The sequence below is a fragment of the Phaenicophaeus curvirostris genome, chromosome 1 (assembly GCF_032191515.1).
Source record: "Phaenicophaeus curvirostris isolate KB17595 chromosome 1, BPBGC_Pcur_1.0, whole genome shotgun sequence".
Lineage (NCBI taxonomy): Eukaryota > Metazoa > Chordata > Aves > Cuculiformes > Cuculidae > Phaenicophaeus > Phaenicophaeus curvirostris.
This window is the reverse complement of record NC_091392.1, coordinates 188552046-188578821: the sequence shown is the minus strand read 5'-3', so window position 1 is coordinate 188578821 and position 26776 is coordinate 188552046. Positions and strand designations below refer to the sequence as shown.

General features: G+C 42.8%; 1 protein-coding gene across 4 annotated transcripts in view; it reads right to left on the bottom strand.

Moving 5' to 3' along the window:
• Window positions 1-26776, bottom strand: part of SPATA13 (spermatogenesis associated 13) — a 161875-nt gene that overhangs the window by 61774 nt on the left and 73325 nt on the right. The window contains exon 1 of one of the 4 annotated variants that reach the window (XM_069883225.1): window positions 24623-24658. The exons of 2 other annotated variants lie outside the window; for them this stretch is intronic. The gene's annotated coding sequence lies outside the window, so the exon portion shown is untranslated. Of the gene's footprint in view, window positions 1-5476; window positions 5659-24622; window positions 24659-26776 lie in introns of those variants that run through there. One more of the 4 variants, XM_069883226.1, reaches the window with a different exon arrangement.

The following is a 26776-nucleotide window of genomic DNA, read 5'->3' as shown; positions in this document are numbered from 1 at the left end:
AATACATCATACAAACACCTGGAAACGATTCAAAATCAACAATTAAGATTTTCATTGTTCTGAAGTCTAGGAAAAGGGGGACAGAGGGAGTTCAGGCTCTCTGGAGAAAGAAAGCTTTCTTAAGGTTTGTAATGAGACATTGAAATGTCTACTAAATCATTCAATATCCTAATGAAGCGTATTCTCTTTTATTACCAGTCTTGCTTCTCTCATTGCTAAGGGCACCAAAGCTAAAACACTGCTACTGGTAGAAACCAACACATAATTTTTAGCCAAAATCTCATTTTACTGGAACACCTAAGCTTTTAAGAGCTTATTACTCCAATTGTAACCTGGTATTAAATGAGAGGAGAGTGAAATCCAGGCTTTGCAGTGAGTATTAAACAGCTTTGCTAACACATAGTAATGAAAGAGAATTAGCATATAACCAGCCCCAGCCTCATTTCCCCTAAATCAGGAGCTGTTTTCCCAGGGAGGATATTGAGTACTTGTGACTACTTTCTGCTGCAATATTCTTACATGGGATCATGCGGTGCCTTCATCCTATACAGAAAGTTTTGGAAAATATTTCACTGGCATCAGCAGTCCACTTTCGTTCCCATAAACTTCTACCCATTTCCCTACTTTCTTTTAATGGATAAACAACTCTTGACTTCTTAATGTTGCTAGCTTAGCTAATTGTGCTGGAAGTTATACAGAAACCTCTCTGATTTACTCCTAAAACCTCGATTTTGTTTGGAATTTTTGCTTATTTCCTGGAAAAGCAGCCAACTGGATGGCCATAACTCCAAGAACACTTGCAGTCAGCGAGCTGCTTAACCCTCAGTCTATTTACGTACCAATTTCATATCCCAATTTCAGTTATAGTGCATCACCAGAGCTGTGATCTTGGAAATATTTTATGTATGTGAGTCTCTGCTATTCCGTGCTTAAACCCACACCGACCTCAAAAGATAATCCGCACATAACTGTATATGCAACTGATAGTTTACTTGTAGCTGTGAGGGCAAAGGCAAACAGTGTGATAGCTTATTTTGAAAAGATACAATTATTAACCCACAGGTGTATTTGAATTACAGTGAGATTCTTCCAACACTCCCTAGAACAGAACAGTGACTTGATTTCTGGCCAACCTTAAGTGCAAGTCTGAAGGCAAAATTCAGACTTTGTTTTCAGCTCACTATTTGCAGGTGATACCAGGACCAAAATCAAGAAGCACCTCTTTGCTTGCCCTGGCAGGGAGGGCTGCCTTTTTGGAAGAAGGCTTGTAGATGGAATTAAACTCCGTTACTTAAAGGTTTTGGCTCCTGTCTTTTTCCTTGTGAACAGTGAAGGATTACGGTCTTCATCTGCATATAGACCAGCAGGAGTAACTTTTAGAAACAGTCTGTTTCAACACTTTTTCTGTGCCAGTCTGAATCTACACACATCAGTGCCACACTTTTCTCCCAAAACAAGTTTCAGAGAAAGAGTAGTGATTACTACTGTAGTTTGCTACTACTGTAGTTTGTAGTTTTGCTACTACTACTGTAGTTTGCACAGGCTACACCTCACTGAGATACTTCTGGCCACTGTTTCTCCTGACTTCCCAAAATGTCAGCACTGGATCAGCTTAGTACTGAGAAGTAAAGTTTACTTCTCAAAATGCCCGCATGGCATAACAAAAAGGCCAAAGCCATCAAGAATGGCTTCAGGGCAATTGGGAAAGTGATGGAGGGCTCTGGGGCACAAGTAGTATTCTGCTCCATCCCAATGCTAAATAGAGAGGAGGGGGAAGCCAGGAGGAAGAATTCGATTAATACCTGGCTCCGAGCCTGGTGCGAGGAGAGGGGCTTTGGTTTTTTTGATCATGGGGGGGCTCATGCACCCCCAGGCTTTCTCGCTAAGGGCGGGACACATGGGTCTCCTAGGGGGGCTAAAGCCCTTGCCAGAAACCTAGCCAAGCTCATAAATCGAGCTTTAAACTAGATGTGAAGGGGGAGGGGGTTGAGCCCAGGCTAGACAGGAATGAGCCTGGATGTGGGGAATTGGTGATTGGGAGAGGGTGCGCGGGCGAGGACCACCAGTACCTCACCGCACAAAAAGTGGGGGAGAACACACCTCGGGGTGTTAAGGGAGATGCAGGCACTCTGGTGTCAACTGATCCAGTTACCAGGCAGTTGGGAACGAACCCTGTTCCCTCTAGGAGGGCTGAAGGCTCGGCAGCTCAGCTGAAGTGCATTTACACCAATGCACGCAGCATGGGAAATAAGAAGGAAGAGCTGGAAGCTGTCGTAGGGCAAGGGGCCTATGATGTTGTTGCCATCACGGAAACGTGGTGGGACGACTCATATAACTGGAGTACGACTATGGTGGGGTATAAGCTTTTCAGGCGGGACAGGAAGGGTAGGAGAGGAGGTGGGGTAGCCCTCTTTGTAAGGGAGGACTTGGACATCACTGAGATGGATTGTGGAGATGAGGAGGTTGAGTGCCTGTGGGTCAAAATCAGAGGAGCCCACCAGAAGGTAGATTTTGTGATGGGAGTCTGTTACAGACCACCCAACCAAGGAGAAGCAGCTGATGAGCTCTTCTATAAACAGCTGGGGTTAATCTCTAGATCGATGCCTCTCGTTCTGGTGGGAGACTTCAATCTGCCTGATATCTGCTGGGTGTACAACACAGCAGAAAGGAAGCAGTCTAGGAGGTTCCTGGAGTGCGTGGGAGATAACTTCCTTGCACAGTTGGTGAATGAACCAACCAGGGAAGGTGCCCTCCTGGACCTCCTGTTGGTGAACAGAGAAGGCCTTGTAGGGGATGTGGCGGTAGGTGGACGCCTAGGACTAAGCGACCATGAGATTATAAAATTTTCTGTTCTAGGTGAAGTGAAGAGGGTGGTTAGCAAGACGGTAACATTAAATTTCCAGAGGGCTGACTTTGATCTCTTCAGCAGGCTGGTTGGTGAAGTCTCATGGGAGACAGTACTCAAGGGCAAGGGAGCCCAGGAGGGCTGGGAGCTCTTCAAAGGGGTGGTCCTAGCAGTTCAGGAGAAAGCCATCCCCGTGGTCCGGAAAAAAAGCCGGCAGGGGAGAAAGCCAGCTTGGTTGAATAGAGAGATCTTGAGGGATATCAAGAAGAAAAGAAATGTTTATGGCCTCTGGAAGAAGGGACAGGCCTCTTGGGTGGACTACAGGAGGGAAGTGAGATTGTGTAGGGAAAAAATCAGAAGGGCTAAGGCTCAGCTAGAAATTGGATTGGCCAAGTCAGTGAAAGATAACAAAAAATCTTTCTACAAATATATAAATAATAAAAGGCGGACTAGGGAGACCATACAGTCCCTATTGGACACAGAAGGGACAACAGTAACAGGGGATGAGGAAAAGGCTGAGGTACTTAATGCCTTCTTTGCCTCAGTCTTTAGTCGTAAGGAGGGTCGTTCCGCCTGTGTACAAACCCAGGAGCTAGAGGAGCAAAATGAGGCTCCCATGATCCAAGAGGAGGTGGTCAGAGCCTTGCTAGCCCGACTGGACAGTCACAAGTCTATGGGGCCGGACGGGATTCACCCTAGGGTACTGAAGGAGCTGGCGGATGTGCTGGCCAAACCCCTTTCCATCATCTTCCAACAGTCCTGGAAGACTGGGGAAGTCCCACTGGACTGGAGGCTGGCTGATGTTGTGCCCATCTACAAAAAGGGCCGCAGGGAGGACCCAGGAAACTACAGGCCTGTCAGTCTGACCTCAGTGCCAGGGAAAGTCATGGAACAGGTGATCTTGAGTGCTATCATGAAGCACATGCAAGAGAACCGGGTGATCAGGCCCAGTCAACATGGGTTCACAAAAGGCAGGTCTTGCCAAACTAACCTGATCGCCTTCTATGACAAAGTGACTCGGCTACTGGATGAGGGAAAGGCTGTGGATGTGGTCTTCCTGGACTTCAGCAAAGCCTTTGACACAGTTTCTCACAGCGTTCTGCTTCGGAAACTGTCAGCCTCTGGGCTGGACAGGCGCACACTCTCCTGGGTGGAAAACTGGTTGGATGGCCTGGCCCAGAGAGTGGTGGTAAATGGTGTGAAATCCAGCTGGAGGCCAGTGACAAGCGGGGTTCCCCAGGGCTCAGTGCTGGGTCCAGCCCTGTTCAATGTCTTCATCAATGACCTGGATGAAGGCATCGAATGCACCCTTAGCAAGTTTGCGGATGACACTAAGCTGGGTGGAAGTGTCGATCTGCTGGAGGGTCGGGAGGCTCTGCAAAGGGATCTGAACAGGCTGGACCGCTGGGCAGAGTCCAATGGCATGAGGTTTAACAAGGCCAAATGCCGGGTCCTGCACTTGGGGCACAACAACCCTATGCAGTGCTACAGACTGGGAGAAGTCTGTCTAGAAAGCTGCCTGGAGGAGAGGGACCTGGGGGTGTTGGTTGACAGCCGACTGAATATGAGCCAGCAGTGTGCCCAGGTGGCCAAGAAGGCCAATGGCATCTTGGCTTGTATCAGAAACGGCGTGACCAGCAGGTCCAGGGAGGTTATCCTCCCTCTGTACTCGGCACTGGTGAGACCGCTCCTCGAATACTGTGTTCAGTTCTGGGCCCCTCACCACAAGAAGGATGTTGAGGCTCTGGAGAGAGTACAGAGAAGAGCAACAAAGCTGGTGAAAGGGCTGGAGAACAGGCCTTATGAGGAGTGGCTGAGAGAGCTGGGGTTGTTTAGCCTGGAGAAGAGGAGGCTGAGGGGTGACCTCATTGCTCTCTACAACTACCTGAAAGGACGTTGTAGAGAGGAGGGTGCTGGCCTCTTCTCCCAAGTGACAGGGGACAGGACAAGAGGGAATGGCCTCAAGCTCCGACAGGGGAGGTTTAGGCTAGACGTTAGGAAAAAATTCTTTACAGAAAGGGTCATTGGGCACTGGAACAGGCTGCCCAGGGAGGTGGTTGAGTCACCTTCCCTGGAGGTGTTTAAGGCACGGGTGGACGAGGTGCTGAGGGATATGGTTTAGTGTTTGGTAGGAACGGTTGGACTCGGTGATCCGGTGGGTCTCTTCCAACCTGGTTATTCTGTGATTCTGTGATTCTGTGATGGCAGTGGATGACAGCACTCCAGCCCAGTGCCGCTGGTGACAATACGTCCACGCAGGCAGTGCCAGTGGCTCGTATCTGTGGCTGGGTGGGATTCTGCCCCTGGGGGCTCCAGAAAGCTGGGGTAATGCCAGGGAACCTGCCCCCCCGATGTGGCTGCCAGCAGGATCGCTTTGAAGTTGCAGTGCACAAAGTGCCCTGGTGTACAGAGGGTGAGTTCAATGCTAAATAATGCCCAAATGGTTTTGCTAGATGAACTGCACAGATTATCTGCTGCTCTAAAACCCACATACAGTTTAACAGGGGGGCAAAGCACACTGCAACCAACATATGAAAGTTTGACTATTAGTCTCAGTCATGGTTCTGCGCTTAGCTGGAAAAACTAATAAAACCATAATTGTAAAATGTAATTAATTGCCACCATACATACCTAAATGTTTATGTCTTCCAGCAGCCATTAACTAAGAGATCTGTTGTTCTGGATAAGATTTAATCTCAATGCATGAAAACCATTGCACAAAATATTGCCCAGTTGTAGTGTGAACCTTGTTCCAGAAAACCTGTTTGATTTTGAAAGAGCCTGTTGTTGCCCGGATTCAAGGTTCAGCCCTTTAAGTTGCTGAGTCCCCTGTAAGCCCTTAAATATTGCTGGGAGGGAAAGGGACCCAGTACAGCATCCAGAAGCAGTCAGTAACTTGTGGGATTGAGTCCTAAGTTAATATATAACAAACGGCTGCACAGTGGTGTGTGAAATCAGCAAGTTAAACATACACTTAAAATAACCATAACAAGAGAGAAGCAAGTATATTTACAGGAGCGTTTAATTAAAATCTTTGTGCTGAATAGTCTTATATGCAGCATTCCTACCTATGTACCATATGAAAGCAAAGGTTTATGGAGTGTACTGGTGAAAGTAAAATCAAGCAGTTGGGGAAGAAATAGCCTAAAGTTGCAGCTGAAGGGTTCTAGTTAAATATTGCATAAACTGTGACTTGGTTATTATCAGCTAGAGTATACCCTGAGCAAGCTGTACCTGACAGTGGGGACAAAATGGATGATCCAGAATGGCACATGCTAGAAGAAACATTCCCAAAAATGAAAATAACAACCAACCACAAAACTTCACCACCGAGCTCTAGTATATGCAGGTGTCGCTAGCAGAATCGAATGCCAAAATCCTGCCAGGTTGTAACTGGTCATTTACTGTAATAAATGAAAGAGGCAGAAATCAAAGGCGAAATTATGTCTTTGAGAGCTGTAAAGTGCTACAGGAAAGTAACCAGGTGTACATAAGGCACTGCAGGTGCGGAGCTGAGTTATTCCAGCAGCAGAACAACACAGTGCAGATAACCAGATACATCCCTGCCAGAAAGATGGGACCTGACTTCTCTACTTTTGCTGCCTGGTGTACTGAAGGAGTAGCTACACTTTCCTAGAGACTCACATTTATCCCCAGAGGCTGTCGTTGCATATGAAAATGTAGAATGCCCCTTGCTTTATGCTCTCCAGTCAGAAAGATCTGTACAGCTCCCTCTTATATATACCTTCCTCTACAGAAGAAAAAAATAATACATATTACAGAATATGTGCTAGAATGTGAAGAAGAAGAAGAAATAGTGACTTACAATTGCATTTTTTTTCGGAATTAGAGTTGCAGGATGAGGAGAATAACTGTAATCCTGAATGCAAGAGCATATTAATTAAAAGATAAATTAATTTCTGGCTTATGTTTCTTGGAGTGAATAATCACAAGGAGAATTTTTAATGCCAAGATTGTATTCATTTCTTAAAAGTGGAAATGCCAACAGATTTAGTTAATAATAGATTTACATAACCAAGATAATTTTCAAAACCTAATTAATAGTTTATGACGACGTATGAAGCTTCATATGTCCCATGCAATTATTTGCAAATCAGATATTATTGAATTCCCAATTATTAGTTACATTCATTTTAGCTGAAAACTCTGCTGGAATCTCAGTACTAAGAAAATTAACTACCAAAGAGTATAAAGTAAGAAGTACAACTCCACAATGTTTGACTTACAGTCAAAGCCTTCACTGAAAAGGAGAAAGCAAGCTCCTCACTGCCACAGGCTTCTCATGCAAGGCTGGGCTTTTATCACTTTAAGCCTTCTGAGTCAGATGCAAGATCCCCTAAAGTTAACGGGGCTTTCCACTGCTTCTATGAGGTTTTAAGTAAAGATTATCATAAAGGCTAAGTCCAAGTAATTTTCTTAGTCTCAAACAACTCAGCAGGGTGTTCATCTAGGTTGTTGCCATATGAATATTGATTTTGATCATGGTCCTGGGGTGGATGGAAGTGAATAAAAATCCACATCTTCCTTTGTGATTTGAAATTTTAGAAGAAACTGAAATGCAAATACTATTACATGACAAAGGTCAATCTCCAGGTGTTTCATAAGTGCAAAGAGAAGCATAAAAATTCAGATCACACAGAAAAAATAACAGTAACAAGCAACAGAGACACAAATGTAATAAACATCTTTTCTGGCAGCTTCTGGAATTTCTGCCCATGAAACCTTGCTTATGCTTAGAATACCAAATGCTGTTGTAGAATATAGACTGAAGTTTAGAGAGCTATATTACACTTAAGTTTCTGGAAAAAACAGCGGCAAAGTCCAGTCCAGTTTTGGCAACTCAATAACTGAAATATCTTGATGAGGTTCCCGCTTAGAGAACAATAGATTGTTATATTTGTACCTGAATTGCACCTGCAATCTCAGAATCTCTAAGTGCTTTACAAATCTGGGTAAGTTTGTAAACCTTTCATGTGTATGAAGCATACAGTATGCCTCTTACGACATTTTCAATTTTTTCAGAAATTTTATTTACATTTTAAGCATTTCACATTTTGATTTGATGATGTGCGATGCTGACACCCAAAATGTGAAGTAGTCAAAATACAAAATCAGTGTTCTTTTTTTGGTGAAGAACAGTATGAAGAACAATCTCTATATCAAAGAACAATCAAGAGAGTGAACTTGTATGAAAGATTTATTTAATGCAAATATCAAGAGTTGATTAGGACAGAAGCAACCAAAACAGCAAGAGGAACCTACAGAAGTCCAGAAATCAATCATTCAGAATAACTTGGTTCAAAATTACCAGGAAATCAGGACGGTCCAGGCTTAATTGCCTCTTTTGTAGAAGTGCAATAATGCACTGTACTATTTCTGCTGTATCCAGGTTTGTACCATAAACTATGAAAGCACATGTTTGCAAAATCAGTGGGATTCAAGGGCATATGTTACCTACTCAGGTCAAAGCAGTAGAACGAATACATCTCAATGGAAAATAACTCCCTTGACCCAAAACAATAAGTAATGCTGACTGAAATTGTGACAAAAAGGTTTAAAAACCATCACTAAGACAAATATAAATACCTAGTTTGCTGAGATCTAAGCAAAGAAACTGGCTCCCAGGTGGACCTCATGCCATTGATCACAAGTCTTAGAACCCAGCATTTCAGCCACTCCCCCAATCACAACAACCTCTCAAAGATCCTCGTGACTGGCCTTGCAATGACATCAGCCAGCTCCCTCGGCTTCATAGGTGCATCTCATCAAGTTCCATGGACTTGTGCATTCGGCCTTATTTAAAAGCTCCTTGTACTGATCCTTACTGTGGACAAGTGTTCCTCTCTTCATGTGTTCCCACTTAGAGGCTGGGATTGCTGAAGGCTGGTATTAACACTGGCGACTGAGGTGAACGAAGCACTGAGTACCTCAACCTTCTCCATGTCCTTTTGTCTGACACATTCAGCAGTAGGTCCACATTTTCTCTAATCTTACTTGCTTCTGATACACTTGTTGAAGACTTTTTTGTTGTCCTTTATATCCCGCACCAGATTCGACTCCCACTGGGCTTTGCCTTTCCTAACCCAATCCCTGCTTACTACTTCCCAGGTCATCTGCCCCTGCTTCCTCCTCTTGGTGGTGGATTGACCTTGGCTGGCTGGCTGATGCCCACTCAGCCACTTACTCACTCACTACCTCTCCTCAACAGGACAGGAAGAGAAAGTAAGATGGAAAAGCTCATAGTTCTAGATAGTCTAGATAAAAGACAGGGAGAGCACTTACCAATTACTGTCACGGGCAAAACAGACTCCACTTGGGGAAAATGAATTCAATTTATTCCAATTAAAATAGGTTTGGATAGTGAGAAAAAAAAAACAAAGTAAAACAACACCTTCCTCTCATCCATCCCTTTTTTCATGCTTCACTCCCCAATCTTCTATTCCACCCTGCCCAAGCAGCACAGGTGAACGGAGGATGTGGCCAGTCCTGGTTATTCCACTGAAGTTCATTTCTGCTGCTCCTTCCTCCTCATACTTTCCCCCTGTGCCAGCTTGGGCCCTTTCCATGGGCCGCAGTCCTTTAAGAACTGTTCCAGCATTGGTCCTCTCCGTGGGCTTCAGTTCTTCAGGAACGACCTACTCCAGCATGGTTCCTCCATGGGCTGCAGTTCCTGTCAGGAGAACCTGCTTCTGCATAGGCTCTCAAAGGGCTACAGTTCTTTCAGGGAATATCCACTTGCTTCAGGGTGGTCCTTTCCATGGCCCACAGTGTGGATACCTGCTCCACCATGGTCTTCACCACAGGTACAGGGGAATGTCTGCTCTGGCACCTGGAGCACTGCCTCTCCCTCCTTCTTCCCTGACTCAGTTTTCATAGAGCTGTTTCTTACGGTCTTTTCCCCACTCCTCACTGTGTAGTGTTTTGTCTCTTCCTCAAATAAGTTTTCCCAGGGCGCTGCCAGCTGTGTCCTGCTGTGGGTTCACTGTGCAGCCAGCTACAACTGTCTGTGTCTGGCATGGGACAGCCCCAGACTTTCCACACACCCACACTGCCAAAACCCTGCCACGTAAACCAAATGCACTCTTGTATGCTTCTATTTGATGTCTGAGTTCTGTCAGGAGCTTGTTGTTAATCCATTCAGGCTTCCTGCCATCTTTATTTGATTTCCTTGTTGGACTGGACCATTCCCGAGCTTGGAGGAAGAGGTGATTCTTGAAAGTCAAACAGTCTCTCCTCTTCAGGATATTCTCCCATGAGATTCTTCCAAGTAGATTACTAAGGAGGCTAAAGTCTGAGCTTTTGAAGCCTAGGGTTGTGATCCTGCTGTTTGTCATGTTTCCTCCTCTCAGGATCTTGTAGCATTTGGTGACTGCAGCCAAAGCTGCTCAGAGCCCTCATATCTTCAACCAGATCTTCCTTGTTTGTAAGCATAAGAAGGTCCAGCAGAGGGTCTTTCCTTATTAGTTTCTCGGTTACCAGTGTTAGGAAGTTATCCTTGATGCACACCAGAAAGCTCCTGGATTGCTTGTGCCTTGCTGTGTTGTCTCTCTGTCAGATATGGGAATGGTTTAAATTTCCCATCACAACCAGGATTTCAGTCATGTGATGGTTTATCATCTTGTAAAATTCATGATGGCAGCAGAATTTCCGTCCTTGATTGCTATGAGTTGAAAATGTGAGGACCATTCCCTCTCTAGAAAGTACTATTACTTTTTACAACCACTGCCAGTAGGCTCAACCAAAGTAAAGAAGGCTCCAGAAGGCTTGGACACTAAACAAACTGCTAGGAGTAACTTGTTCATACTGGTGATCTGAGTTTACATGTGTTAATTAAACAACACAAGGAATACTTCCTCTCAAAAGAGTTGGCTTTAAGGGATGTTCATCCACTAATTATATTTAGCCTGAAGTTAAATTGAAAATATAGAAAAGTGGAATAACAGTTCACTTATTGGGAGTTAATGCCAAATCTTTCATTATAGTCAGAACACAGAAAAACAACAAAGAAACTGAAAAAAAGGAAGAAAAAAGTAGGCATGTCTGCATGTTGCTGTATCAATTACATTAAGGCATCTCAATATTAACAACTCCACGAATACAAAGCAGGCTCTGTAAGAAGGGCAATCCCCCCTGCAAATATTTTGGTTAGCAGTTGCAAACTAATCCAAACACTTTTATTCGTAAAGCCAGTTCATCACCAGGTCATACAAGGCAATTAGGTCTGGATACTAGATACAGAGGAGAGCAGATTAACAATCACCACCTGAAAAGATATTTTGAGTGATCCTGGTTTATTTTTAACAATTTTTTAAAGCCTTTGAGAAGATTAATTCTTCAGCCCGAGAGCTGAGCACCTCGCTTCTGCTAAGGTAAACCGATGTACTAATTGAGTCCTCAGCACAGGAACGTTCTCTATAGAGCTCGGGAGTGATAGTACTTTCATACTGCTGTTGTTAGTACACATGAATTTTCCCACTTCCTTTCTATTTTCAGTAATTCTTCGGCTTTTATGTCCTCATATTTCACTGAATTCCCATAATTAATTGATGCCCTGGGTGTAATGTTTACCCGTTGGTTTGATTTTAATCTCTTGCATGGGTGAAGCTGTGTCTGTTTGCAAACCTCATCCTGGTGGAGGGTGTTGAGATCTGGGTGCCTCCAGCCCAACAGACATGAGTGTTGAAAGAGAAATGAAGTAACAAACAGGAAGGATGTGTTTCCAGGAAAGAATGATAAAGTGGAGCTTATTGGCAAGAGAACTTACAGGCAGATATGCAAGTTAGGTTTCTGGGCTATTGCCTTAATCTAAATGATAGTCATACTTGCTTCTTGTACCATTAAGAGGGGATTCCTGTTTTTTAACAATTTCAATGACTGTAATACATAAATCATAAATAAATAATTAATTCCTTAAAAACATACTATTCTTAGTTTTGGGGCTTTTTTTTCTAGCTTCCCCACATACTATTCGTATTTTATGCTGTTGTTAAACATGCTTAAATAACATATTTAGCTCACTTTTTTACAAGCCAGAAATTCAGAAGCCTACTGAGAAATGCCACTAGTTATCCAAAATCCATTGTACCCCGCTCAGCAGCCACTGTACCAGGAAGTATCAGGTTCGATGTTCACCTTTTCTCTAGTGTGTTACCCAAGTGTATAACAGTGAGGTACTTAGCCAGCTTTTCTATTTTCTTCCTGGATAGCTATGCTGTTCCACCAATAACATTAAAATGTTTTAACAACACAGCAGCAAACCACCCAGCATGCCAAGGAGTCACCAAGCGCTTGGTTCTTTGTTGGGAGGTTAGTTTTAATTACAAGGTCCTGATTGACACAGTGGAACAAGGCAATAGCTTACTTAAAACAGTTTAACATCATTGTTCTTAAAAATTCTGACCCCTGTCATAAGCAAGGACAAGTGAGGAAGACAAAAAGAAAATTGTTTCAACTCTGAGTGAATTTGAAGTCTTATTACAGGACTTTGCAGAAACCTAGTAATCTATAAAAGCCAACTTTCAAGCATTAATTTCACAGTATAAACAGCTAAACTCTTCCCATTAGTCATCCAATTCCAAAATTGTTGGTATCAGCCAGGAACTTAATTTTAAATAAGATTTCTGTACAAGATGTGTTTATTTCAAACTTGTGTGTTTATTTTATTTTTCTGGGTGGTGCAGCCTAACATATCATCATCGTCTTCATTATTATTACTGAGGTTTGAATCTTGTTTATTTATTCCATTCACTGACTGAGCCATTTTACTCATGCAATTTGCCCAGAGACAAAGTTATCTACTTCTTAGGAAAAGCATTCTGGTTATAATTCCGTCTCTGCAATGGTATTAATGCAGGGACAGATCCTGGCTTCATGTGAAGCTCTTAGCTTCAGTTCTTCCACATGCAAGTAGAACATGAAATTACCTTCATTAGGAGGTAGTGGAAAATACAAGAGAATAAGGAAGTAGACTCCTCATCATGGAAATGCTAAGCATGGTAAAAATGAATCGAGCATCTTTTGTAGAGAAGTTTCTTTTGTTGGAAAGAAGAAAACATCTGATTACATATGTGGGCTAAGCTCAGCAGATGCTGCAGTGTAACTGTCCTGCCTCAAGTGGGCAAGCTGTTGAACGTCTGAACCTTGAACATTACAACAGACTCTTATTTTCTACTGCCACATGTTCATAAAAGCCTTCTTTATTTTCTTATCATAGCAAATGGAGAACATAGGAAAGAACTTTAGAATATGTACACTGAGCAGGGACGTTTAATCTACAGCCATAGAACACAAGTAAAATAGAAGCCACTAGAATGATTAATTTATGAAATACTCTACTCCTTAACCTAATTAGGAAAACAAATTAAGAAAACTGACCAAGATAAAGAATGAATTACTTATTAAATCTAACAGGATGCAGCTGATGCCTAGTAGGCAAAGCAAGGTCATTTTTAGCTACAGTTCAATGGTCCAGTCCAACAGGATTGTTTGGGTGAATGAAAGAAATGAGTTAGCTTTGTATGAGACAGCTAGTTCTTGCATACCAAATTAATTCTTACTTGAAGCTGTGCACGCCGCATTTGGAAAGATGGCCTCCAAAACTCAATGCTAGTTGCCAGGAACATATGTAAGGTAAGCCTTGAGAAGAGGAGGCTGAGGGGAGATGTTATTGCTCTCTACAACTATCTGAAAGAAGGTTGTAGAGAGGAGGGAGCTGGCCTCTTCTCCCAAGTGACAGGGGACAGGACAAAAGGGAATGGCCTCAAGCTCTGCCAGGGGAGGTTCACACTGGATATCAGAAAAAAACTTTTCACAGAAAGGGTCATTGGGCACTGGACCAGGCTGCCCAGGGAGGTGGTTGAGTCACCATCCCTGGAGGTGTTTAAAGGACAGGTGGATGAGGTGTTGAGGGGCATGGTTTAGTGGTTGATAGGAATGGTTGGACTCAATGATCCTGTGGGTCTTTTCCAACTTAGTGATTCTGTGATGCTGTAAGCCCTGTTTAGAGGCAAAGCAACAGTTACAGTGTAGTTAAACTGCTCTTGAATTTGTTTAATATAATTAATTACACCATCCTGATAAATGACATCTCACTTTCACAATAGCCCCCAAATGACAGCAACAACTTCTACAAGTGCTCCTAAGAAGCAAAGGAAAGTAATAGACCTGCAAACTAAGGTAAAAGTGATAAAGTAAGAGAGGAAGGAAAAACTGTTATTAAAATTATCCATGATCTGGGTTTGGAGCATTTGATGAGAAGAGAAATTGTTCAGTAATGCAGTATAGTACTGTATTACATTTATATAAATTATTTTGAAGGCATCCTTTATTGTGATGCCATTGAGTTATCTTGAAGAACTCCTCTGCCTCACTTCACAACATAAAAGATGAAAACTTCAGCTCCATGATGCAGTTGGTAAATACAGTACATAACAGCGTTATTTCTGTTATTATTATTATTACAGTATTAGTTTTAATATTATTATTAATGTGGTGTTATTATTACTGTATTTCAAGAGTTATTATTAATTTATGTGATATATGTATTATGCTAATGATAGGCTAGATTACTTGAGGTTAGGTTAGCTTAGGACAGGTTACGTCAGGTCAGGTGTATCTGTCACCTTGCTTAATGACAAAATCGACTAACAACATTTTGGTTGCAACCATGTACCATTGTGAAGTGAGGCACAACAGTAGAATCATATGATCATAGAATAGTTTGGGTTGGAAGGGACCTTAAAGACCATCCAGTTCTAACCCCCCTGCCATGGGCAGGGGCACGTCCCACTAGATCAGGCTGCCCAAGGCCCCATCCAACCTGGCCCTGAACACCTCCAGGGATGGGGCAGCCACAACTTCCCTAGGAAACCTGTGCCAGTTCCTCCCCACTCTCATCATGAAGAAATTCCTCCTTATGTCTAGTCTAAATCTGCCCCTCTCCAGTTTGTAGCTACTGCCCGTTAGTGCTATCACTGCAAGACTGTAAACTGTCACTCCCCAGCTTTCTTGTAGACCTTTCAGGTACTGGAAGGTCACTATAAGGTCTCCTTGGTATGTTTTCAGGAAGCATAAAGCATTTGCATTACACAAAGAAATACAACAAAATATAGAAATGATGAATATGACATTCTGACTGTCTATGAATAATCCAGGATGTGATCAGACTCCTACCTTGAAGGCAGCAGCAGCAGCAGTCCCATGGACTCCATTACTACCACAAATCAGGCACTCGGCAGCTGACTGCCAGATACAGAGGAAAGATGTAATGCAGAGATCTCAAACCCAAGCAATACTCTCCTAGCGTTAATCTCTCTCACGTACACATCCTCAGAGCAAACAGGCAGCTTGGGAGAAGGTGTAGGGATTAGCAGAGACTGAATTTGCTCTTGGTTGGACCCAGGATAAACAAGTCACTGGCACAGTAGATAACGGCTTTTCCTTAGAGTCCATGTGTGCAGAACACCCCTCATCTCTTCACCTGAGCCTCAGACTCAATTACTTCAGGAAATTTTAAAAGAAAAGCTATGCAGATCTGTTAAAAAGCACAAAATAAGCAGGCAGCACTACACGCATTTGTCAAAGTACATGAAGCAAATGTGTTTGTGATGAAATCTCATTCATTTGTCAGTTTCTATAAATACCATTAGAACACAGATTCAATAAATGACTCTATGCAAGGATCACGTCCTTGCAAGATCAAGGCCATAATCAAGGCAAATATCTGTCAAACATGTGAGTGCATTTGTGCATTCCCACTGTTCAATTCACTTCCCAAATGCAAAACTCCTCATGTACTTATGCGAGCGGCATAGTCTTCAGTTCTCTGGTGGTTTAGTCTCCAATTATTTTTTTGATAGTTTCCATCTCCAGCCTATCGTTTTAGCTCACAAGATTCACGTCCTTTCCTTTCCTGGGATTATATTGTCTTCTACAACTTTTCATTTATCTTGCTAGATTTGGCTTTCACATATCCCACTGCTAGAAAGTTATCTGCTGCTGCCAATCTCAAAACATTAGAGCCTGGTCTGCATAGAAAACCAAACATACTCTGGATTCCCATTGATGCAGATACCTTTCATGGTCTTCAGATGTAAGAATGTTAGACCCAATGACTAATCAAGCCACGCTCCTCAGTACAATTGTGTCTCCATTTATGGTCACCCTACTTAGGTGCAAAATATTCATATAAAAAATATTCACAATGTTCTTGCATTCACAATCAAAGTTTGCTATGGAACCTGTGGTGAAAGCAATACTGAGAAACTAGGTGAAAGATTAAGTGTCCTGAGTGGAGATCCTAGGCAAAGCTGAATTTTGAAAAACATTTTGATGCTTTTCCTTAGCAACAGGTAGAACGTTCTTTTTCCCTTCCGTTCTCCCACCAGGAAGACAAAGAGAGGAAAGAGACAGGGGAATCTTAAATGACTTAACATCTCAGACATATAATTCTTTCTAATGAAATAGGTGTTTTCCTTGTTGATTTGGCACTATATGCCAGCAGCATAAGTATACGCAGATTTAGGAGACTTTGTTCAACAGACTGGCTGTTGAAATTTGCATTCCAGTATTACTTGGAGCTTACAAGTTACTCTTCTTATCGCAATAATGCATATTATGAGCATGGCTTCATGTAATGAAAATTTTGGGAGGAAAAACAAGCCATGTTTTGTGTTCCTGCTGAACCACTATTGTACTTAAGATACAACTGGATGTTCAGTCCTGTAAATAATTTTCCTTCTCTTTAATACAAACCAACTACTATGAGAGGGACAACTCCTGCAGGACCACATACCTACACTCAGTGTTTATAATTTTGACAACAATGGCAAAACCAAATTCATAGAAGATTGAATAATACAAAGGACTGTCTCTCTCAGGACGTAGTATTAACCAGAATCAGGCACTTCATGTGCAACAGCAAGAATGATTAATGAGCATTTCAAATACAATTCAATTAAATTTAACACTTATATTTAAAGACATAGGGGACGGTTGCCTGGTCAATGAACTGACTCTTTAGTCTGACCCTAATCTTATTAAGATTTTACAGACAAATTTGAAGGTAATATTGGCCAAGAGAAAGCCAGGGAGCTTTGCCCCACGTGAAGAGGAATTGTGTTGGAAAGTAGTAGATGACAGCAGACAGGAGCAGTAGCTGTCTGCAGTGAAAAGAGGACGCTTATGCAATTTCAGGGATCAACCAGGGATCCAGGAGGAGGAAAAAGTGATATGGTGGTGTTTATGAATGTGGCAGGGAAAGTGAACACCCTTGAGGCCTGAGGAGATCACTCACTGTACATGCAATTATGCAGCCCTTTGCCTCTGCAGGGGTGTTGGGCTGTGGTCCCTTCAGTGATGGTGACCCCTTCTCCCTGTTTTGTAGTTTAAAAGCTCCACTCTGTAAAGAGCAACAGACCAGGAGTCAGTAATAGAAAACAGTTACTGTAGGTAACATCTTTTTCTATAGAAAAAAGCATTGTGGAGGTAATGTATTCTGAGACAGGGACAGTTTACCTGCTTGCTTGCTTCTTCCTAGTACTTACTGAGGAGACCTCAGCATCTTTCGCTGTTTTTCACTCTGTGGACTTTTTTCTCTGAGTAACACCTAGTTATTCATCACCACTAGAGACCTCTTCTCCAAAATAAGACTTCTAACTCTCCTCTGCACTACAGCTTCTCAGTCTGGCATTTTCATCTGAGGTGAGATCCCCAAATCTAGCAGATTTCCCTCTGAGTGTTCTTTTGGTTTGTTTGGGGGGTTTTTATTTAGTTTTTTTCTTGAGGAAAGCCAAAATTGTTGGGGCTTTTTTTCCTCTTGGTGATTATGGCTCAGCTGGTGGCCCGAAGAGTCAATTTGCCCTGTCTTTTTCCCCACGGCTCATGAGTGAAAGTTGCAAATACACCCTCAAAATCCAAAAGAGCTTCTGATGTTCCACCCTTGACCTTGCCTAGCACAGAGCCTGGGCATTCCTAATGCCCTGAGATATATAGGCACAGGTCTCCTTAGACACATATGACTTAACACGTACAAACTATTAAAACTCTGCCTTTGGGGAATTCATATAAGGAAGGCTTATCACCAATATACCATAATACCCTCCACGTTCTCATTACCTACTTAGCACATCTACCTGGTGTTCATAATTAAAATCATATATGTGTGTTTGCACTTGTGCGTATATAATCATCCATCATAGCATTCTTAGATGATTATAGTGTAAAACCTAAACATGCATAATGTGAGCTATGTTCAGTCCTTGACTCGCATGCTCGTCACAGTATTCTGCGATTCAACAATATTCTAGGGGAGAACTATCTTTCAATTTTCTGAAAAAAAATACATATCTATATTGTTTTAATAAGTGGTGCCAACTACTAAAGCTCCACACAGAATGATGAACCTGCTACATCTAGAAAGAAAACAAATGAATCAGCAGATTAGAACGCTTCTGATTTTTCTTTTTGATTCACTTAACTAAATGGTCAGTTGTACCAAGTATTTTGCTTAAATCTAAATCAGACCAAGAAGACATAGAATAACATTTCAATGGTTCAGGTTGTGCAATATAAGTTACTAGTTTTACATGGAGGAGATTTATGTTGTCTTGGCTAAGGTTTGAATATTTTGCTTTATAAAACAGGAGGCCCCTTTGTGAGGCCAGATATCTGTCTGCTGTCCCAACACGAATTTCCTTGAAGATGCAGTTGCTTTTGCAAGTTCTAGAAATGAGTCTTCAGCTAAATCAATTCATTACACAACTGCCATTCAAAAGCTGTCCGCGCTCCATAGAGCATATGAAGGTAACTGCCACAGGAGCTCACCCATAGCTGTAATTCTCATCTAGTTGGCAAGCTTGTTAAAATCTGCTAATTAAAAACCTCTATGGCCTTATTCAAGTCCTTCTAGCAGACCCTGACCTTTTCCCCTCAGCTGGGACACATATAGGTGCGACAGTCTTCTGTATCAGACCAGATAGGAAAAGTTGTGTCAGCCAGCTAGAGAATTCATCTTCCCACAAAACTCACTTGATAGTTATGTCTTATTTTTGCTTTGAATAGATTATAATGACACTATTTCATGGAATATAAAAATTTTGGATACACTGTCTGCTGATCACCAACTGCATCACTATTATTTTCTTCCAAAAAAAAGTAGAATTCCAAGATTTGGAATAATTAATTGAATGGGGAACAGAAAAAGATAATGCATCTTCATTTGCTTACAATTTAAAAAGACTTAAAAAATATAAGTATTTCTGATAGACTTACATTAAATGCTTCTAATAAGTATAAATAATTTCCCTTTATTCTCTTCCCTTTAATTATTCCACCTGAAAATATTCATCCAACTCATTAAGAGGAAGCAACTTTTTATCAACTGCTTGGAAGTAAGTTCTGCTCATGTCCCTTTAGGGCTCTGGAAATGGAATATGCAGAGAGAGTGTGATATCGAGGACTGGTAAACCACACTGTTCCTTGTGTGTTGGAACCTAAAAGACAGATTTATTTAGATGACAAAAACTGCACAAGAAACAGGGACTGTTAAAAGATACAGTAAATTGGTGATGTTCTTTTCAGACCTCGTAGGACAAAGTGTTAGTATTCCTATGAAAGGAGAAACAAAATCATGTAATTTAAATATGAGATTCTCCAACAAGATTTGTGGTCCCTCTGAGAATAGATGACACTCAATACCACTTTCAGGAATTATACGGCAAACTGAAAGAACAGTGACAAGTATCAATTAGTCACTCACAACTTTGGCATATTTGATTGCTCTTCACTCACTTGTGATTTGCTTGCTGATTCTACTAATCCACCGGAAGGCAAAGGGCTTCGGAAGAGATTTATGAAGACTACAAGGAAATCTTTGTCTTCATCTCACTCAGAGAAGCCGGGTATCTAACTGATGCATTCTATCTTCAGAAATTATGCCCAGCAATATGCTTTGCTTAAGGGCAAAGAATCACAGAATCATAGAATAGTTTGGGTTGGAAGGGACCTTAAAGATCATCTAGTTTCAACCCCCCTGCCACAGGCAGGGACATCTCCCACTAGATCAGGCTAACCAAGGCCCCATCCAACCTGGCCTTGAACACCTCCAGGGATGGGGCAGCCACAGCTTCCCTGGGCAACCTGTGCCAGGGCCTCACCATTCTCCTAGTGAAGAAATTCTTCCTTTTGTCTAAACCTGCCCCTCTCCAGTTTATATCCATTGTCCCTTGTCCTGTCACCACAAACCTTTGTAAACAGTCCCTCCCCAGCTTTCTTGTAGACCTTTCCAGTGCTGGAAGGTCACTATAAGGTCTCCTCGGAGCTTTCCTCCAGGCTGAACAAGCCCAACTTTCTCAGCCTGTCAGAAGAGGATGGCAAGGAAACACTGACATGATTTTAAGTTCCCTTTTTAGCCCTCCCTGCTCAAATAGTACATTTTTCTATCCAGAAATGTAGTTCAATTAGAAAAGAAGGATTTTGACCATTTACCAAAAATTTCAAGGTGACAGATGACTGAGCGCACTGGGGTTGTAATGAGCCAATGAAACCCTCAAGCATGCTCCTGTCATGCACATGCACAGCTTGCACACAGGACAGGGTGTATTCTGGACACGGCAAGTCCCCCATTTTAGGGAGCATAGCCCATCATGTGTGTGAGACGGAGTCCCTGTCTATGAGAAGAATCATATGGCTCTCTTACACTTTCCCAGGATTCCTGTGTCTCCAAACAGGAAACTAGACCAGAGCGTGACAGGTGTCCACACCACACAGTGTATCCGTGGGGTTTTTTTGCTATTTTCTTTCCAGTTAGATCTGGATGTCTTCATCATTGTTCTGGCTTCTAACAGTGGTCTACATGTCAATGCCTGAAAGTGCTACCTTTAGTTATACGTGCTGCACAGACATGTGCCTGTTCCTGTGAAAAGGCAGCATGGTACCTTGTAATGACATGTCAGTAAATGAACTGAAACAGCGCTGTACCCCTCTCTGAAGAGCAGTACCTTCATCTCTTAGTCTTTTTTAAGGCTGACTCTGAGAAGACTACTGTAAAATTCTGATCATGGCTACACATGAACTACTCTCTTTGATGATCTATGAGTTATCTCAATTTAACATCAACACCCTAGCCTCAGGTTTGTTTGTCTCCCTTAGGTTTGACGTAAGAAGAGTCTTGTCTACATTTCAGAAGAGATGGTGTAACTTCATTCTCTAAGGAAGAAAGGAAGGCAAGGTTCTCCATCTGTGGCTTTCTGACAAGTGAAGATCATTGTAGTCCCATTTGGAAAAAGAGCAAATGAAAGATAGATTCGGTCACTGTGGGTGATGTTACAGACTTTTATCAGCAACATTTTGTTTCTTTGAATCAGAGAGAGAATTTTGTCTCTTGAGTCCAGTACAGGATCTACTCATGGGGTTTTACAGAACTGATCCTGAGTAGTTTCAAAATCATTCCCAAATACAGTAAGGTTCTTGGAATCTGAGGGCTTAGAGACGAATTTCTGTACTCATTTAACTTCTGCTTCAACCCAGATTCAAAAACTGTCACTTCCATTCTCAGACTAGGAGGCCTTGTTCAGTGGCTCCAAATACCTGTTCAATAGCAACATAGTCTCTCTAATCCTTTAAGGAAATTTAATATTATTTCAACTGAAAGTGAAATAATCCTACAGTGTTTCTAACGTTTGATTAAACACAGAATTAGAATCTTCAACCATGAATGACATTAGTGGCAGCAATTCTTAACCAACAACTTCATGTGATTCCTCTGCTTCTAGGCTGTGGCAAGGTAAATCTAGTACAAACAGGGCACAGAAATGCTGCTCTAATCCAAGCAGAGTTGGACCAGCCTCTTGCACCACATGTGTGAGTACAGTGCAAAGTGTTGCTGAAAAGAGACATTTGGGGGTCAAAGCACATGGGGCTCAAATAATGTTGCTCATTTGACCACCTCATAGGAAGACAAGCTGTAAGTACACAAGTATAAAAGAGCTTTAATTCAGTCAAGCCCATACACCTGTACACTGCCCCGCAATGTTGTGACATATGGGACATTCTTGTTGCAGAAAGGGAAGAATCTCATTGTGATAGCGTGTATCCAAGAATGGCTCAGATGCAAAGTGAATCCCACGGTGCAGATACTTCCCAGTGGTAAGTATTTTTTAGGAGAATTGAGTCAGAGTCAAAGAACCTGACCCTAGTACTCTAGCCTGTGAGATTAGCTGCAGTGAGGAGGAGTGGAAGCCCACCAAGAAGAATAAAATTCAGTGGCTTTGGATGAGCTCCCATGTGAGCAAAAGGCTGTAGAAGTGAGACTCAAAGCAGATCACAGGCCTTTGCCTGTATAGGAAAGTTAGCCAGGACCATTCTACAACCGATACAGCTGCAGTGACACAAAACTCTACATGGACATCTTTGTTGAACCACAGGTTTCCATGTGATGAATTAGGGGCCTGAACACAGACCCGCAGCTGGGGATGGAAATCACTGCAGGGGCTGTTGGCCCTGGCACATGGCACAGAGCATGTGCTGCACTGAGAGGGGCTGTAGGCTCTTACCCGCTCCCTCCCATCCCCTTGCAAACCCTTGCTTGAGCTGAAGAGGTATAAATTACTGCCCTAGCTTTACCAATAAGTCTTCACATGTATACAACCCCATGCATAACACAAACTATTCTAATGTTAGGGTTTAGCTTTATAACCATTTAGAAAGCTTAATTAGTTTGTGAAACCTCAAGATCTGAGTTCAAGAACATACAGCTGTCAAAAAAACTCTAAGAAAGAGTGTCAAAGCGAAGGGGGAAAAGGCTTTGTACAGGCACAGGAACCAGCAGCCACTTCTACAGTTGCTTTTGTGGAGGAAATGCACCCAGAGCCCTGCAAGAATCCTGCTCACCCTGCCCCGGAGCAAAGATTTAACCTCAGGCAGCTCCTTTCCCATCTCCATGACATCGCTTTGTAGCCTGAGCCATTCCTTGGGAAACTTGTCCTGACGGGATGCTTGCAGGGAAGGCTCTGGGGAGCAACAGTCCCAAAAGTAGTGGCAGAGGAAGGAGGAGGGGTGGCCGCAGGCTGGTGAGCACGAAAGGCATGAAAGCAGCAGTGGGAGGTGGGTAGGAGAGCAGGAGTGAACCAGCTTGGGGGAGATGTGAGAGCAGTGGGGAAGGGCCACCATCCTAGAAGAGGCTGGGGAGACCAAGTGGGTGGGAGAATAGAGCTTCAGAGAGGGCAGAGGGCCCGTGGGTGGTGCCGAGAAAGGAGAGGGAGCCGGCAAGGGGCAGCTGTGCATTCCCGAGGGATGCCTCTGTCCTCACTAAGGGAAAACTTAGGGAGATATGTAGATTAAAAGAAGGAGCAAAGAGCTACGGTAACATAGAAAAGTCAGGTAGAAAGAAGAAAATGTCACTGAAAATGTTTTCATGAACTTTTTCATAGGCTGGTTTTTTGGTTTTCTGTGTATAAAGAGAGTGAATAAGACCAAAACAGCCCCAGACACTTCAAACTCTGAGGGCAAGCCAGCAATTATGGAGCTCACCTGATCTCCCTCTGGCCTTGGCAGCACTGCAAGTGTCTTATTTTCACATAGGTAAACAATTCATGAATGATTTCTTCAATGCATTAAGTGCAAATAAGCTTTCCTTTTGCATAGACAAGTATTTCTTCCTACCCCTGTGATTTCCACTCCTAAACCAAATATTTTTACGTGTGGAACCACTGAAAGAAAACAAGTCTGAGGCTTCCCATTATTTACTGAGTTTCCCAGGACTTCTCCTGCAGTGTCTGGAGCCAGGATCCCATGCCAAAGCTTTTATTTTGTGGAGTCTTTCCATTTTATGACTCTTGGAGCAACTGGTCATGTTTATTGATCTTTCCACACAGCTGTTCTTTTCCTGCAGGAGCACTAAGATGGATTTTCTGTGGCCTGATACGTGAGGCCCTGTGCATCTCTGTTAAAGTGGGTTTGTTGATGCCAATAACAAGAGTCAAGGAGGCAGCAGCTTTTTAAGACTCAGAGTTTGTGGGTGTAAAGGGAGCAGAAAATGCTACACACGGGCTTTGCTTTCACTGTAAAAAATGTGCTTGTGTGATGAATTCCAAAATCCCATGAACAAACTAGTCCAAACAAGAACAGCTGAGATAGATAAGGATGGAGCGGAGGAATTGTGAGAGACCTGTACTGGAAAAGACAAGAAGGGTGGGATGTGGGGAGCTGCACAGCAGGGCAGTGGTGCATCTGCAAGGAGCAACTCCAGCTACACACGGGCAGCTACCAACCCATCTCCTCATGTTCCAAACAGCACTGAATTCCCCTCAGCAACTTCTACCATTCCTCACCCATCTTAACTAATTTCACTGGATCGGACATGCACAGGAATGACCTCATGGAGATAACAAGACACATCTCATGCAATAACAAAACCCACAAGCACTCACAACCCCAAAAGAACCCCTAACAGAGGGGTAGCATCGCTTGACCGTGGATTATGTTTCAGCATTTCCCAAGCGCCGCAATCACACAAGACTCTAGAGCTTAACAGCCTTGTCCCTGGCCGAGGTTCAGGGTGGGCTGGGTGAGCCTGCCTGCCCCAGAGCCACCTCTCTGGCCAGGGTCCCTGACAAGGTTTGGACGCCCAGCCACCCTAGGGATACAGGCAGATGCGCTTGGGGGTGTAACAGGACCAGGATGCTGACAAGGGTTCATAGCTCAGGGGGGAAGGAGAACAGAGCAGGAAAGGAAACTTGTTAGAAAAAAAATATCTCTTACCTCACTGCCGACTCCTCAGAAAGCACAGCAGATGCTTGCACGTACAAATCTTTCCGTGAAAAACAGGCAAGAAACTTAGCACAAATAAAACAAACCCAAGGGTGGTCTCATTCTCCCCGAAATGCCTGGAGTCCACTCTGAGCATCCCAGGTTACCCTCCGTGAGGAGCCCCAGACCTCCACAGCTTCCCTGGGCTCTTGGGGGGCTCAAGGAGCCACCGCACCCCGGAGCCGCTCCTGTGCCTCCCCTGCGCCCAGGGGGAGGGAGAGCTGGAAGAGTGTCAGCACAACATGCTCCATAAATTCTCCCTCAGCCTTCTGCAGACGTAAGTCCTTGAGAAAAATGCCTAAATCCCGTCGTTTGTTGACATAGTAACCACATTTAAGTTTTTGCCCCCCTCAGAAGCAATTTGCATAACACAATTCATCCCCTATGAGAAAGATTTATCCAGCCTGCAGCGGGCTGGTTAATGTGGTTTTGTTGTCTAAGGAAGAAATAAAGAGAGTGGATGTTTATACACTAGAGACTTCACACCCAGATGGAGGGGATGTTTCATTACAGCAGTTACTATTAAGGACTTCCACAACTCTTTGAAGGAGTTGTATTTCCAAGTAAAAGGGAAAAATCCATTATTCACACAAACAGCCCCTTTCTAATGCTTAAATGAAGTAAAACTTTAGGAACTTTTGAGGCAGTCCCAAAACATTTCATTTTTCTCTAATTTACTCACATATGTTTATCAGATCCCTCCAGAGATGCTTGAAACATTTTAAACGTACCCAGTGAAGTTTATAAAGCTACAACAGATACCACGAGGAATTGCAAAGGGTCAGAAGCTAGTAAAGCCTGTGGAAGACTCTGCTTCTCCAGTCCTATGGAGATGAGCCCTATGGAGTTGAGCTGTTTAGCCTCTGGCAGTGGAGAGGAGAAAGATAAAAGAGAATTGTGCTGTAGGGATCACATGGGGTTTAATGGATTTTAATGCATCCCCTCACTGAAACTGCTGCTGCCACACGCAGATCTGTATTCAGAATTCTAGCCCTTTTGCTAGTAATTTAGGCTGTGGGACTAGGGTGGCAGCATGTGCAAAACCTTGTTGCCCCGAAGGGCTTTTTTGATCCTGGTAGTAAACGGATGGGGGTGGGAGGTAAAGTAACAAAACCCGAACTTTGATACTTGGAGTTGAAAACAGCTTTACAAGCAACATTTCAGTGTTTCAGTTCAATGCTGACCAATGAAAACTACCTTATTTGCAGTTCTCTTTAAGGGTCTAATTCGGTGTTACTTACTAAGGAAACTTTGTCTTTGAGTAGGGTTAGATACATGCTTAAGCTTGGAAAGAGCAGAGCTACAAAGAGTGAGAAATCTAGTACTTTGGAACTATAACCTCTTTTCCTCCAACCCTGAGATTCATTACAAGTGATCATAACCTTCCCCCCAACACCCAGGCGTCCTCATATTCCTCATTACTTACACCTGCCCCGCTTTCCCCTCAAAAAGAATCAGAGAAATTGTTCATTGGCATCTTTTCCCTTGCTACCAACAGCCAGAATGTAGCTGAGAATCATTTGTTACTTTCTGAACTATCATTTAAATGGAAAAATTCTTGGGAAGAGAGGAGAGAAAGGAAATAGAAGGCCTAAATGTGTATACATAATTCGTGATTTTGGAAGTCTTAACCCTTTGGGGAGGTTCCATTTTACTTTTAAAAGACTGAATATGAAATCTAGTTGCCACATGTGTACATATTTGTCATCTATCATTAGCTAATATCCTGACCTGATACCACATTTAAAGTGTTGTTTAAATACTGTAAATGTTTTAAGAAATGGATAGGTATTATGAAGCTTATAATGTTGTGGCCCAAAACCATGCTGCTGTGCAATTTACACTGAACTGGGTATATGAAGTCAAAATATTTTCAGTATACTAAGTTTGGTTAAGTTTTTAAAATATTTTAAAGCAACTCCAAAAAGGTTGAGCACTATGCCCTTACCCTGGCTTCCTGAAGACTTCAGTGAAGCCAGTGGAAAGAGTGAAATACATTTTTAACTCTGGCAGCACTGAGGTGGTGTATGGGAGCTATGATTCTGGTCAGGTCTTCTTTGGACTTGTTGAGCTCAGTTTGACCTTGCACTTGATCAGCTGTGAAAC